Raw genomic sequence first — 14,983 nt, forward strand, 5'->3', positions numbered from 1 at the left:
GCGACCAATCACCGATTTTGGCGCCACATTTAAATAGCGTCCGCGACCAATCAGCACAGCGGTGTTTAAATGTGGAGCCAAGATGGGTGATTGGTCGCGGCCGATATTTAAATTTGGCGCCCAAATCGGTGATTGGTCGCGGACAGCGCCAGCGACCAATCAGCGATTTTTAACACAAATGTCCGGACCTTTGTAACACCATGCGGATACTGTGGGGACATCAGCGGCTAGGGTGTGAAGGGAGGACCGGGGAGCGGCGCTGCGGGTCGGGATACTTCTGCTCCGAGCGCCCGCTCATGTCCCGGGTTCTCGCAGCGGAAGTATCCGCACAGGCAGCGGCGCTGACATCCATGCGGCTAGGGTGGAAAGGGAGGACCGGGGAGCGGCGCTGACATGCAATTGGTCGCGTCCGCTATTTAAATGTGCCGCACAAATCGGTGATTGGTCGCGGTCATGACGGCGACCAATCACTGATCTTGCCGCCAAAGTTAAACACTACTGTGCTGATTGGTCGCGGACGCTGCCCGCGACCAATCACAGATTTGTGCGCCAAATTTAAATATCAGCCTCATGCACGTCACTGACAGCATGGGAAAATTCTCCTGCACTCAGCGCTTCAGCGTGAGAATTCTCCCACGCTGTCAGTGACGTACATGAGGTGAGCTGAGTTCATTGGACATGAACTCGTCTCATCTTTATGCCATCACAGCCTGACACTGAGGAGCGCAAGCATGCCTGCGCTTCTCAGTGTCTGCGGGATGACAGGCTGGATGGCAGCGTTCTGCTGCGGTCCAGCCTGTCATGTAAATGTAGCAGAGCTGGAGCCGTCGTAGGAACCATGGAAAGGTAAGGATGAGGTTGCTTTATTATTTTACTTCTATTGCAGTAGATCGTTGGCTTCAGCTGGAATGGGTGTGACGGTAAGTATGGTTTAATTTAGAACAATAAAGAATTGTGTCTTTATTTCAATTAAAGGACTTTATTCTGGGTGTTTGTGTTTTCTTTTAACTTTGACTATGGGGTTAGTAATGGGGGTGTCTTATAGACGCCTCTCCATTACTAACCTGGGCTTGATGTCAGCTGGCATTATAAGCTGACATCAACCCCAGCCCTATTACCCCACTGCCACCGCTACAGGGCAGTGGGAAGAGCGAGGCTAAGTGCCAGAATTGGTGCATCCTATGGATGCGCCATTTCTGGGGCGGCTGACGGCTGGTGTTTCTAGCCTGGGAGGGGGCCAATATTCATTGTACCCTTCCTGGGCTATTAATATCAGCCCCCAGCTGTCTGCCTAGCCTTTGCTAGCTATTAAAATAGGGGGGACCCCACGTCATTTTTTTGGGGGGGTCCCCCATTTTAATAGCTAGTAAAGGCTAGGTATTCAGCTGGGGGCTGATATTAGTAGCCTGGGAAGCTCCGTGGGTATTACCCCCTTCCCAGGCTTCAAACATCTGCCCCAGCCGTCTGCTTGACCTCCGCTAGAGACTAAAATTACGGGGAATCTCACGCCAATTTTTTTTTTAATAAATCCTTTATTTTAACACTAAATGACAAGTACAGTAAGCAACACTGTCACTGTACTTCATATATATGTGACTGACATGTTTCTATCTATCTAATCTATGTGTGATGCTCTATCTTTCTGTTCTAAATTGTCGGGTACAGAAGCTGAATTGCCGGCCGGCTTTTTTAAAGAGACGGTGCACGAAAACACTATTATTTTTTTTAATAAATCCTTTACACTAAATGACAAGTACAGTAAGCAACACTGTCCCTGTACTTCATACATATGTGACTGACATGTTTCTATCTATCTAATCTATGTGTGAAGCTCTATTCTTTCTGTTATAAATTGTCGGGTACAGATGCTGAATTGCCGGCCGGCTTTTTTAAAGAGACGGTGCATGAAAACACTATTATTTTTTTTAATAAATCCTTTACACTAAATTACAAGTACAGTAAGCAACACTGTCACTGTGCTTCTTATATGTGTGACTGACATGTTTCTATCTATCTAATCTATGTGTGAGGCTCTATTCCTTCTTGTCTAAATTGTCGGGTACCGGTGTATGCCGCTGCTGAATTGCCGGCCGGCTTTTTTAAAGAGAGCGTCTTCTGAGCAGTTTGTCAGCTTTTGGACACCTTTGAAGGTGTTTTCTATGTGTTTCTATGTGTTTTTGTTTGCCTGCCATTGGTTTTAACTGTGTTCGACGGTGTTCTAAGGTGTTCGACGAACAGTTCGACGAACAGTTCCTCGAACATCCCGGTGTTCGACGAACCGAACCGAACCCGAACACTGTGGGGGTGGCTCAACACTAACAATGAGACCTATGTTTTAAAAAAAAATAGAGTTTGGACATCATCAGACTGCTGGAGAACACATATTAAATAGAGAGCCATTTGGGATCCAAAAAAGCTGGCTCTTTTTGGTGAGATGAGCCAAATGACCCAGCTTCCCAAAAAGAGGCGGACTGCCCTCCACTATCACCAACTGACTAAAAACAGGAACTGATTTCCCCAATTAACCTCCAACTACTCCAAACTGTGCTGGCACACACTTAGTCTTCTCACCCCTGAATCAGAGAAAACTGCAGATCGTATGAGAATAAAAACACCACATAAAACAGGTCACTTAAATAATAAATCATGTGCCTTCAGAAAGGGTGTTTGAGCTTCTTCTCCACCTTACACTGTTACTGCAGTATACCTCAGATCAATCAATATCACTTGAATCTTTGGATTAGTATTCACAGACTGGGACTACCATTTCTTTTTTCAATGCATAGAACTCTACAATCAGATTAGGTTTTTATCTATCCCTATGTGAAATGAGCTGTGCGCTCTGACCTCCTATCCTTACTCAGTACAAGCATAAATTGGTGCTCCTTGGACAGCCCCCATGTTTCATCCTGGCTTGATTGGTCGGGCAAGACCATGTGATATGATGGCTGCAGGGAATTATGGCAAAAGAAATTTGACTCCAAGTCAATCTTCTGCAGATTGATCTGCTCAGCTCTAATTCTTACATTTCACATTTGTGAACTATAGTAATGATCCTAGCTAGTGATGAGTGAGCACGAAAATGCTCGGGTACTCGTTCGAGTCAAGCAAATTGGAATGCTCGAGTGCTCAGACCGAGTAACAAGCCCAATGTAAGTCTATGGGAAACTCGAGCATTTTTCCGGCGGCTCCCCCCGGAGATCTGCAGAGGGACTAAAAATTGCACAAATCGATGGGAACAGTGCTCAAATGACATGGGAACAGCATGGGGAAGACCCCTGGAAGCATTTCTGACTCCCAGGTCACTGCTGTCAACAACGTTATTAGAGGTATTATGCCACTTTTACGGACTCACAATAAAATATGCAAAAACAAAACCAAAATGGATTTTCCTGGGAAATATGTTAAGGAACATCCTTTCCATGGTAATGACTTGCATATAAGGCAAAATAAATAACCAAAAACAAAAATGCTCCTCCACACCTTGGACTATGTTCACACGGGTTTTTTGATGCATTTTCGCACTTTTGCATGGCTTTCAATCAAGACAAATGCATTCACCAGGAAATGTGATTTTAACATTTTACAACCTTATCTGGCCATGTGGTGTGTGACACATCATTAGACACATCCTGTTTCATTTATGATGGAGGGACTCGGAAAATCACAAATACTATTTTTATAAGGCCATCAGGCGGCCCTTACTCTTCTTAAAGGGCCAGCAGTCGGCTATGCTTTGTTGTTCCCATTACTAACGAGTGGGTCTCCGATACTGTTATTGCATATACAGAGAATCAACGGCTGCAAAAAATTGTAGGAACTCCAATGCCCCTTGCAAGAGAAGTAGAGGTTGGGAGGCCTCCTGCAAAAAATGCTCCCATTATTAGGAAGTGTGTCTCCCATACTGTTTGCCTATGCAGTGAAGGAATGGCTGCCAAAAAATTTGAGGAACTCCAATGTCCCTTGCAAGAGACATAGATATGTTGATATGGTACATTTGGTGGTGATATGGTGGTGGAGGATGAGGATGTGGAGAAAGAGGAGGACAAGAGCAAATAGACAAAATCAGGAAGTATATACCCATGCCTGGGTGTGTAGACAGAGGTGCATGGGAATAGAGTTAGACCTCCCAAAAAAAGACATTGTATTTGAGTTTATGTTACACTGCTATCATTTGATGGTGTTGAGAAGTCTGGCTCAATCCAGCCCTTGTTCATTTTTATAAGAGTCAGCCTGTCGACATTTTCAGTTGACAGGTGGATGCGCCTATCAGTTATAATTCCACCAGCGGCACTAAAAATCCGCTCTTGCAAAACGCTAGTGGCAGGGCAGGCCAGGACCTCCAAGGCGTAGAGAGCCAGTTCATGCCACGTGTCTAGCTTGGATACCCAATAATTATAAGGCACAGAGGAATCATGGAAGATGTTGGTACGATCGGCAAGGTACTCCCTCGCCATCTTCCGAAACTTTTCCTTCCTTGGGAGCCTCAGGGACTGTGCGATGGGAGGGTCTGAGAAAATTGTCCCAGAACTTTGACAGTGTTCCCCTGCCTCTGCCTGATTGCATTTGTGTCTCTTGCCTGTACTCCTTGGTTGTCCAACGAACTGTGACCTCTGCCGCCAGCGTTTTCAGATGGGAATTTTTTAAATAATTCTGCAACAAGGGCCTTCTCGTACTGCCCCATTTTATTAGACCTGTCCTGCAACGGAATAAGAGACAGAAAGTTCTCCTTGTAGCATGAGTCTAGAAGTGTCACCAACCAGTAATGACTGTCACCCAAAATTTGGACAAAGTGAGGGTCATGGGAAAGGCAGCATAACATAAACTCAGCCATATGTGCCAGACTGCAAAGAGGCAAGACTTCTGTGTCCTAACCAAGAGGATGACTGACCATGCTCTCCTCCTCTTCCTCCTCCTCTTCTTCCTCCTCCCTATCCTCAGGCCACACACGCTGAACAGACGGTATGACAGTTGTGCAGGTAGTACCGTCTATAGTGCAGGAAACTAGCTCCTGTTCTTCCTCCTCCTCCTCTTCCTCATTGTTACCCAATCCACATTGGGATGATATGAGCCTGGGCTGTGTGCAATTACCCTGTATTGTTCCTTGCTCCATATCTTTAATTGTGAGCAGAGAGTGTTTCAGAAGACAGAGAAGCGGGATGGTGATGCTAATTATGGCGTCATCGCCGCTCACCATCTTGGTGGAGTCCTCAAAGTTTTGGAGAATGGTACATATGTCTGACATCCATGTCCACTCCTCAGGTTTTATGTGTGAAGTCTGACCTGAATACCGACGGCCTTGTTGATGCTGGTAGTCAACAACTGCCCTCTTCTGCTCACAAATCCTTCCCAACATCTGCAATGTAGACCTCCAATGTGTGGGGACATCGCAGGTCAATCTGTGAGCCGGAGGCTGCAAATGCTACTGAAGCACGGCAAGGGAAGCGGAAGCTGTAGCTGACTTTCTAAAATGGGCACACAGGTAGTGTACTTTGACAAGCAGATCCGACAGATCTGGGTAGGTTTTGAGAAACTGCTGAACCACGAGGTTAAGCACATGGGCCAGGCATGGTATGTGTGTCAGCTCGCCTCGCCTCAGAGCCGCCACCAGATTCCGGCCATTGTCACACACGATCATGCCTGGCTGTAGGTTCAGCGGTGTCAGCCACAGATCTGACTGCTCTTTCAGAGCTGCCCACAACTCTTCAGCGTTGTGCGGTTTATCACCTAAGCATATTAATTTCAGCACAGCCTGTTGCCACTTGGCCGATGCAGTGCTGCAGTGCTTCCAGTTTGCAACTGATGTGGTCATTTCAAAGATGGAGGCTGAAGAGGAGGTGCTGGAGCTGTAAACTGTGGGGGCAACCCTGATTGACCCAGGGCCTGCAATCCTTGGCATCGGGAGGATGTGTCCCATTCCAAGGTCCGACTGGGTCCTGGATTCCACTATATTAACCCAGTGTGCCGTCAGTGAGATGCACCATCCCTGCCCACAAGCACTTGTCCACGTGTCCAGGGATAGGTGGACTTTCCCAGTAACTGCGTTGTTGAAGGCACGTCTAATGTTGTGGGACACGTGCTTGTGTAAAGCGGAGACGGCATACCAGGAGAAATAATGGCGTCTGGGGACCGAGTACTAAGGGACAGCCACCGCCATCATGTTGCGGAAAGCTTTCATCTCCACGAGCCTAAAAGGCAACATTTTGAGTGCAAGCATTAGCAAAATGTGTGAATTTAGTAGTGTGGACTGTGGAGAGTTGACTGCGAATTTGCACTTGCGTTCCAAGGACTGGGGTAGGGACAACTTAACGCTGCGCTGGGACAAGGACGAGGACGTGCTTGCTGATGGTGCTAGTTGAAAATGTGCAATGACAGGTGCAGGGTGGGAGGCATCTTGGCATGCGCCATGGACAGAGGATTAGCGTGCACGCACAACAGCAGAGTAATCAGTGGTGTCACCCGCAGACACTGTTGCTGGACCCTGGGGTTCGGCTTACTTAGTCGGGTGCTTTGCTGCCATGTGCCTGATCATGCTGGTGGTGGTCAGACTGCCAGTTTTGCTACCACTGCTGATACTGGCCTGGCAGGTGGTGCAAATGGCCTTTTTGAAGTTATCTGCAGAGTTTTTAAAAAATGACTCGGGAAGACCTAACAGTTGTTCTGGTGACTCCCGTCGTGTTATCGTTACGAGGAACGCTTTCCCGCCTTGTGTTTGCGGCCACAATGCTGCTTCTTCTTGCCTGTTGTGGTGCTCTGCCTCCCTTCCCGTGTGCTGCTGTCCTCGCTCTGTATGTTCCCCTGCCAGATTGTGTCAGTTACTATATCATCCACCACCTCATGTTCCACTTCCGCACCCTGGTCCTCCTCCTGACTTTCTGGCAATTATGTCTCATCATCATCATCATCCACCTCTTGTGACAGTAATTGCACTTTCCCACCATCACCTTTGTGTGACCGTGGCTGCTCCAATATTTGGGCATCGCTACTCACGTTCTCCTCTAGACTCGCTTGAAGCTGGCCGGGCGAGAGGCCCGAATCTACAGATGGAAAAGTGAACAGCTCTTCTGAATGTCCAAGTGTGGGATCAGTTGTCCCTGGGCATTCAGCATGGTGGGAGGAAGGAGGATCAGGGTGAGGAATATGCGGTCCAAACTCACGGCAACTGAGACTTCACAGTGTGGAAGATAGGGTGGTGGTGGTGGCTAAGTAACTGGAAGCATTATCTGCTCTCCAACCAATAACTTATTGACACTGCTCTGTGCTCAATAGTGGTGTTGTGCAGTCCCCTAGTAATTGGGACAGGAAGATCGAGCGACAATATGTGGGTGTTTGTTGTGGCACAATTTCAGCTTGCCCACGGCCACGTCCTCAGCCTCGGCCTCTGCATGCACCATCACCATCACGTCCACTTCTCCATCCCTTGCCACACACATTGCCCATTTTTAATGGAGGACAATATTTTCCACGTTCACAAGAAATGGCTGATTTTGGAACACAGTTATATGTGATAAGTCTGACATAGAACCACAATTTTAAATGGCAAGACTGTAATTTGCTAATACTTTCCATCACAGACACCTAATGTGAATAGATTGACCGACACACTGCAATGGAATGAAATGGAAGAAATGTCTGATTTTGGAATGTGGCACTCCAGGGGTCCGGTTGCCACAGTGGCATTGCCTTCCTCACAAGGGGTGTTGCCATGCCTAGAAGCAAGGAGGGGTCCCCTTATCAGGTATACCAGCATCCAACACTTTCCTGGCTCCAGACCAGAAAGATGAGCTCCTCCCCTTTAAATTGGAACCTGGAGGCGGGGTTAGAAAAAGTTAGTTGAAGGAGAGTTGGAGACAGGAGAGCGACGAGGAAGGACCTGGGGAAGGGAACTGTGAACAAGCTTGCCCCAGAGAGAAGCGCAAGGAAATCGGACTCCGGAGTCCGTGGTTGTCTGGGCACTGAAGGCCCGGCAGCTAAATCCGGAGGGCAGGAGACTGTAGGTCTCCTGGCCCCACCAGACGTCCGGCGGCTCAGCAGCATCCTAGGGCCCAGCACTGCCAAGAAGGAGCGACACTTGAAGAAGGCTCGAGCTGCCAGCTATACAGGTGAGGAATAGAAGTTTTGCTCAGGAACGAGGGCCGGAGCATAGCTTTAAGCAGCAGGGCCAAAGAGAATAGCGCAGGGGGAAGGCCTACAACTCCACCTTGCGAGGTCGATTCCCAAACTGCTTCTAGGCCGCCCGGACCTCCACCACCAGCTAGTACCAGTGCCCCGGTATGCTCTGACAAAACCGCAAGTAAAGATAGAGGAAACTGCCATTAATTTGTTGTCTGGTCATTATCTGCGCCCTCAGCCCTGTATTATACCGCACCAACAACATCTACCTCCGCAATTCATCATATACTGCCCTGGAGCTTAGCTCTGCCTGTGGAGAGCTGAACCAACTCTGCTGCGTCACCATCAGCTCCAGTGGATCTGCACCGCAGCGGCGGCCCCATGTAACTGCATACCACGAGTGTGGCGTCCCGAATACATTCCCTAAAATTTACTTTTACACTTATCCTTCATTTGACTGCCCAGGGCCACGGACCGGGTCACTGCCATCGCGACTACCTCAGAAAAGGACCGGCCCAGCTACCGAGTACCCCACGGCCTCAGTGGGCGCGTCAACTTCGCGTCACAAACAGGATTCGAAGTCTGGTATAACCAGGTACTGTGTGCCATAGACTTTGCTGAGCTGTATAATCTCGTGATTTGACATCAGCGGAAGGGAAGCAGGAGACCCCGATCCGGAACCGCTGGGTAAGCTATCCCTCTCGCCAGCAGAGCAGCATACTGGTACGCCAGCAGAAACCCAGGACCTGGCTGAGGTTTGCTGGGGAAGTGGGAAGATGCCCAACCTGGGAGAGGATCCAGCTGCGGGCGAGGCCGCCGCCACTGTAATGCCTTTCTCCATGCCATATATTCCAGGGGCGGCGTGGTTACCTCAGTACTCAGGGGAGTCGCACACCCTGAGCGAATTTGAGGAGAGACTGCGAAGTTTGTTCCAAGTGTACCCACTGTTTTAGGAGCAAAATGTCAGCATCCTTATAGGCCAGCTAATCAGTGCAGCCCAGAGGGAGGTGAAGTCCTGGCCGGGCAGGGACAAAAGCACTGTTAAGCAAATATTGGCCCTTTGACACCCGCACAGCAGCGGAGATTTAAATGAAGTTCTACGGGTGCAAACAACGGGTGCAGGACAGTGTACGGGACTATGCTCTAAATCTGCAGGAGGCGCTGCAGGCCATTAAACAAGTAGACCCCGACAGTGTGCAAGATGAGGACAGATTGCTAACCGAACAGTTTATCGAGGGGCTCCTGTCTAACGCTCACCAGACACAGTTGCGCATTACTGCTCTGCAAAACTCTGATCCTGACTTTGCGCAATTTAAAGACCAGGCCATCCGGGTACTGCGAGAATCAACCCCAAGTGGCACTGCATCCCTCTGGCGCCCAGCTATCACATACCACTAGGAGGTGGCGTCCTTATCCCCGGCACCTGTGGAGGCTGAGGCGCAGGCCTTAGATAATGACCCCTCTGCAGACCTACGCCTTCAGGTCCAGGAGCTGACCAAAAGTGTGGCTACACTAACCAAAACCGTGCAGGCCATGCAAATGTCTCCAAAGGAAAGAATTCAGCTGGCTTCCAGTCCAGATGACGTCCCGTGGCGATGGCAGAGAAGAATTCCACCGACCAGAGGGAGAAACAGCGATCACTACCACCAGAACGGACAACCCGCTGTCAAAAGGCGGGGCACCTCGCAAGATTCTGTGATTTAAACGAGCAACCCCTGGGGCAGAGGGCCAACCCCCAGGAGTAAGGTGACCAGGCCCACAAAGCTGGCGAGACAAGTACGTGGGAGGACGACCGGTCCTACCTGTCATGCTTGATGGCATCCCGATGAACGCGTTACTGGACACTGGTTCCCAGGTAACAATGATGCTGTATATCCTTTTTAAATGATACTGGACTGATTCAGACATTACCCACAGTCCAGATGAACATATTAACATCTTTACCAGCAATGGTCAGCCCTTGCCTCAGGTGGGGTATAAAGAGGTGACCATAAAGGTTGGCCGAGTAGAATTGCTATCACAAGGGTTGATTATTGTAGATATTGATCGCAGAGAAAGCCATCTTATGATAACCTTAGGCACCAATGTGATAGAGAATTGTCTTGGCGAAATTGTTTTGTTGCAACAGGTCGCAGAGACTGCCAGTTCTAGTCAGCAGCGAGTTCTTCAGAAGGAGATCAAAGCCCTGATGCAGAGACAACAGGTAGAGCTGTCCGGTGGAGAAGTCGGCAGTGTCAGAGTGAGTGATCCATTCCCCATTGCAATGCCCCCTAGGAGTGAAATGTTAATATGGTGTCGAGCAGCAATAGGTCTCAGGGGTCAAGATTATCAGGCCCTGGTAGAACCCATGTACTCTGATGGTAGTCCCATCATCTTGATGGCCAGGGGGGTAGTCGATGTCCGCAAGGGGAGAGTACCGATACGCATCCTGAATTGTGGGGAGAAAGAGGTCCAGTTACCCCGGTATGCCACCCTTGCTAAGCTGTTCACTGTCAGTAACAATGCAATAAAGGCAGTGGAATCCTTGCCTCCCTCCGAACAGGTGGAAGACAATGGCTCCAAGGGGCAGAAGGAGGATTGGTGTCAGAAGCTACAAGTAGGCACTGACTCCACCCCTTTGCACCAAAAGCATGGGGTGTACCGGGTGGTCCAAGAATATAAGCGAGTCTTTAGCAAACACCCACTAGACTTTGGGCAGGTAAAAGGGGTCCAACATCATGTCCCCACAGGAGATCATCCGCCCATTAAAGAGAGGTACCGGCCTGTACCCCCAGCACTCTATTAATGTGCCAAGGGAATGTTACGGGAGATGAAGGAGGCTGGGGTGATCAGAGATAGTTGTAGCCCCTGGGTAGCTCCATAAGTCCTCGTTAGAAAGAAAGATGGTACAATGAGGATGTGTGTTGATTATAGGCAGATTAACCGCATTACACATAAGGACGCCTACCCATTACTCAGAATTGAGGAATCATTAGCTGCACTAAGATCCGCTAACTATTTCTGCACTTTGGATCTCACCACTGGGTATTGGCAGGTTCCCGAGGCAGAGGCGGACAGAGAGAAGACCGCGTTTACGACATCAATGGGCCTCTGCGAGTTCAACTGCATGTCATTCGGGCTCTGCAACGCCCCGGGAACATTCTAGCGGTTAATGGAGTGTTGCCTAGGACACAAAAACTTCGAAACCGTTCTGCTGTACCTAGACAACGTAATCGTCTACTCAAAGACATATGAAGACCACCTGGATCACCTGGCCGAGGTGTTTGAAGCCCTATCTGGTTTTGGCCTGAAAGTAAAGCCGTCCAAGTGCCACTTGTTGAAGCCCAAGGTGCAGTACCTAGGTCATGTAGTAAGCGCCGAAGGTGTAGCACCAGACCCTGAAAAAGTCACCGTGATCTAGGAATGGCCAAGACCCTCCACTCTCAAGGAAGAGCGGCAGTTCCTCTGGCTGGTAGGCTACTACAGGAGATTCATCTATGGTTTCATCAAGATAGCGGCACCCATGCAGGACCTCCTAGTTGGCCAGTCCAAGAAGCCCAAGAACCCGAATCCTCCGTTCGAGTGGGGTAAAAAAGAAGACGAATCCTTCACTCGACTAAAAGTGGCTCTTATGGGAGACGGAGTCCTGGCCAACCCTTTATACTCTATACAGATGCCAGCAATGTAGGATTGGGAGCGGTGCTATCCCAGATACAGCAGGGCAGAGAGAGAGTGATTGCTTACGCCAGCAGGAAGCTCCGTCCCACGGAAAGGAACCCCGACAACTATAGTTCCTTTAAGTTGGAGTTTTTAGCCATAGTCTGGGCTGTAACAGAGCGCTTCAAACACTACCTGGCTTCAGCGAAGTTTACAATTTTCACAGACCATAATCCGCTGACCCACCTTGAAACGGCAAAGCTAGGTGCGCTGGGGCAGCGATGGATGGCCCGGCTGTCTAATTATGAGTTTACCATCAAGTATCAGGCGAGGCATAAAAACGCTAATGCTGATGCGCTGTCCAGGATGCCCAACTTGCCAGATGGGGAAGAAGACCAGGAAGAGCTGGAGGACATAGACCTTTCCATCATCACGGACTGACCCAGTGCTCCCACTGTGTGTGGGACAAGAGCTCCGCCAATAAAGAGGCCACGTTTAACCTATTGCCCCACCATGGATGGGCAGAGACACAGGATAGTGACCCGGCTGTCCACCTAGTAAAGGAGTTGCTGACACAAGCTGACTCGCACCCTGATCCAGATGCTCCACAGGACAGGAGACCCAAACATTGTGGAAGGAGAAGGGCAAGCTGTTCATCTACGAGGGAAAGCTGTGTTGGAGAAGCATAAGTTCCCGGACACACTAACTGGTCTGGCAGGTGGTAGTCCCGAACTGGGATGCGCCAATGGTCTTAGAGGTGTACCACGATGGAGCAGGACACTTCGGGTGGAAGAATTTGGAAGTCCTGTGATTCTACTGGGTTGGCATGAGGAAAGCAATCGAGAGATGGTGTCGAGAATGTGGTCCATGCAACCGGAGACGGAAAAACCGTGATAGCCAGAGGACTCCCCTGCAGCCCATAATCACCAAACAGCCACTTGAATTGGTAGCCTTGGACCACGTGAAGCTAGCCCCAAGCCGGTCAGGCTATGTATTTGCTCTCACCATAGTAGACCACTACTCCCGGTTCCTGGCAGTAGTGCCAGTGAAGGATCAGACGGCTAAGACGGCAGCCAAAGCGTTTCAACACTTTTCTTGCCCGCACTGTTACCCTGAACGAGTGCTTACTGACCAAGGCCCAGCCTTTGAAGCAGAAGTGTTTCAGGAATTCTGTAACTTGTACGGCTGCAGGAAAATAAGGACAACGCCGTATTATCCCCAGACCAATGGGTTGTGCGAGAAAATGAACCAGGTGGTAATAGACATATTGAAGACATTGCCCCTTGAAGAGCGTAGCCTGTGGTCAGAGAAGTTACCGGATTTGGTAGACCTATATAACAACATCCCGGTGAACTCCACCAACTGTATACCCGCCTACCTGATGAGGGCAAGACCTGGCAAGCTACCCATTGACTTAGACATGGGAGTTTTAACACCTGAGATGACATCGCTAGGTGCAGATTGGGATACGGAGCGGCAGCAACAATACCGCTAGGTGCAAGAATGTGTAGAGAGAAGTTTGTCCCAGGTGAGACAGAGGCAGGAGAGAACTTATAATCAGCACGCACCTGCAGTTCCCTTACACCTGGAATACAGGTACTCAAAAGGAAGAAACGAGTTCATAAATTAGATGATCAGTGGGAGAATGAGCCATACACCGTCTTACCTTCAAATTTTGACAACACCAAGGTATGCCTCATCAGTAAAGATGGAGGAGAGACTTTGGCGGCAGTCTCAAGAGACCACCTGAAGATATGCCCTGATCAATTGAGACACCAAGAGGAAGACCAAAACAGCCCCCAGCTAACAGAAAAGGTGGAAGAGACGGTTCAAACCATCCTTGGAGAATTTCCCCGGTCTTGGACGCAGGTGAACCAAGCAATCATGGTACCTGTCCTGACCTTTCCCCAAGTAGCCTCACCGGAAGCCGCAGAGACTCTAAAACAGCAGAGAGACCAGACGGCCCCAGCAATAGATGTCATAACCGCAGTGGAATGAATGAATCTACCCCCTGCTAGTGGTGAATCTGTCGTGCCCATGGTGAGTCAAAGAAGTCGTAGAAGACTACCAAGCCTACCGGTGTTACCTCAGACTGACCGTAGTGTAGTCCACACTGAGCCCACCACACCAGCGGTAGACATTAGAGACCCAGGTAGGTCATTGGCAACAACTGTACTGCGTAGATCAACCTGTAGTACCAGACGTCAGCTCCCTGCCCGTTACAGAGACTAAGGTGTAATAAGATAATAGTGTATAGTATATAGTTGCAACCGTTAAGTATAAAAGGCTACAGAGACTTCCTGTAAGAACTTTTAAGCAATCGTGAGTGTATATAGTTATTATATTTATGGACAAATGGACCACAGGACTAGGTGTGGTCAGAACAATGTTGAGTAAAGTTAATTGCTGGCCTTGAAAATAAACTACAGGCGTGGCCGAAAACCAGGCCCACCGACAGAGTGCCCTGAAGCCACACCCAGGGACGATACACGAAGTGGGTTAAGGCGGTTCCCACCAACCAAACTTCAGGTACCCGGAAAAAGACAATTCCTGGATAGTGGCATAAAGACTAAGCGCTGCAATGACTGCTCCCAATTTTTGTTTGTTTTTTGTTGTTCTGCAGTTTGTAAATTATTTGAGATATAAATCGTTATTGTTGTTAATTGTTTAACTCTAAAGATGTCCTCAGTCCGGGAGTACGGAATTTAACTAGGGGGGAATGTGGCACCCCAGGGGTCCGGTTTCCACAGTGGCATTGCCTCACAAGGGGTGATGCCATGCTAAGAAGCAAGGAGAGGTCCCCTTATCAGGTATCCCAGCATCCAACACTTTCCTGGCTCCAGACCAGAAAGGGGAGCTCCTCCACTTTAAATTGGAACCTGGAGGCGGGGTTAGAAAAAGTTAGTTGAAGGAGAGTTGGAGACAGGAGAGCGATGAGGAAGGACCTGGGGAAGGGAACTGTGAACAAGCTCGCCCCAGAGAGAAGTGCAAGGAAATCGGACACCGGAGTCCGTGGTTGTTCGGGCACTGAAGTCCCGGCAGCTAAATCCGAAGGGCAGGAGACTGCAGGTCTCCTGGCCCCACCAGACACCCGGCGGCTCAGCAGCATCCTAGGGCCCTGCGCCGCCAAGAAAAGAGCGACACATGAAAAAGGCTTGAGCTTCCTGCCATACGGGTGAGGAATAGACGTTTTTGCTCAGAAACGAGGGCCGGAGCATAGCTTTAAGCAGCAGGG

Source organism: Phyllobates terribilis, unplaced genomic scaffold, assembly GCF_046119375.1.
Source record: "Phyllobates terribilis strain yellow unplaced genomic scaffold, ASM4611937v1 Scaffold_5__5_contigs__length_657084704, whole genome shotgun sequence".
NCBI classification, from domain to species: Eukaryota; Metazoa; Chordata; class Amphibia; order Anura; family Dendrobatidae; genus Phyllobates; species Phyllobates terribilis.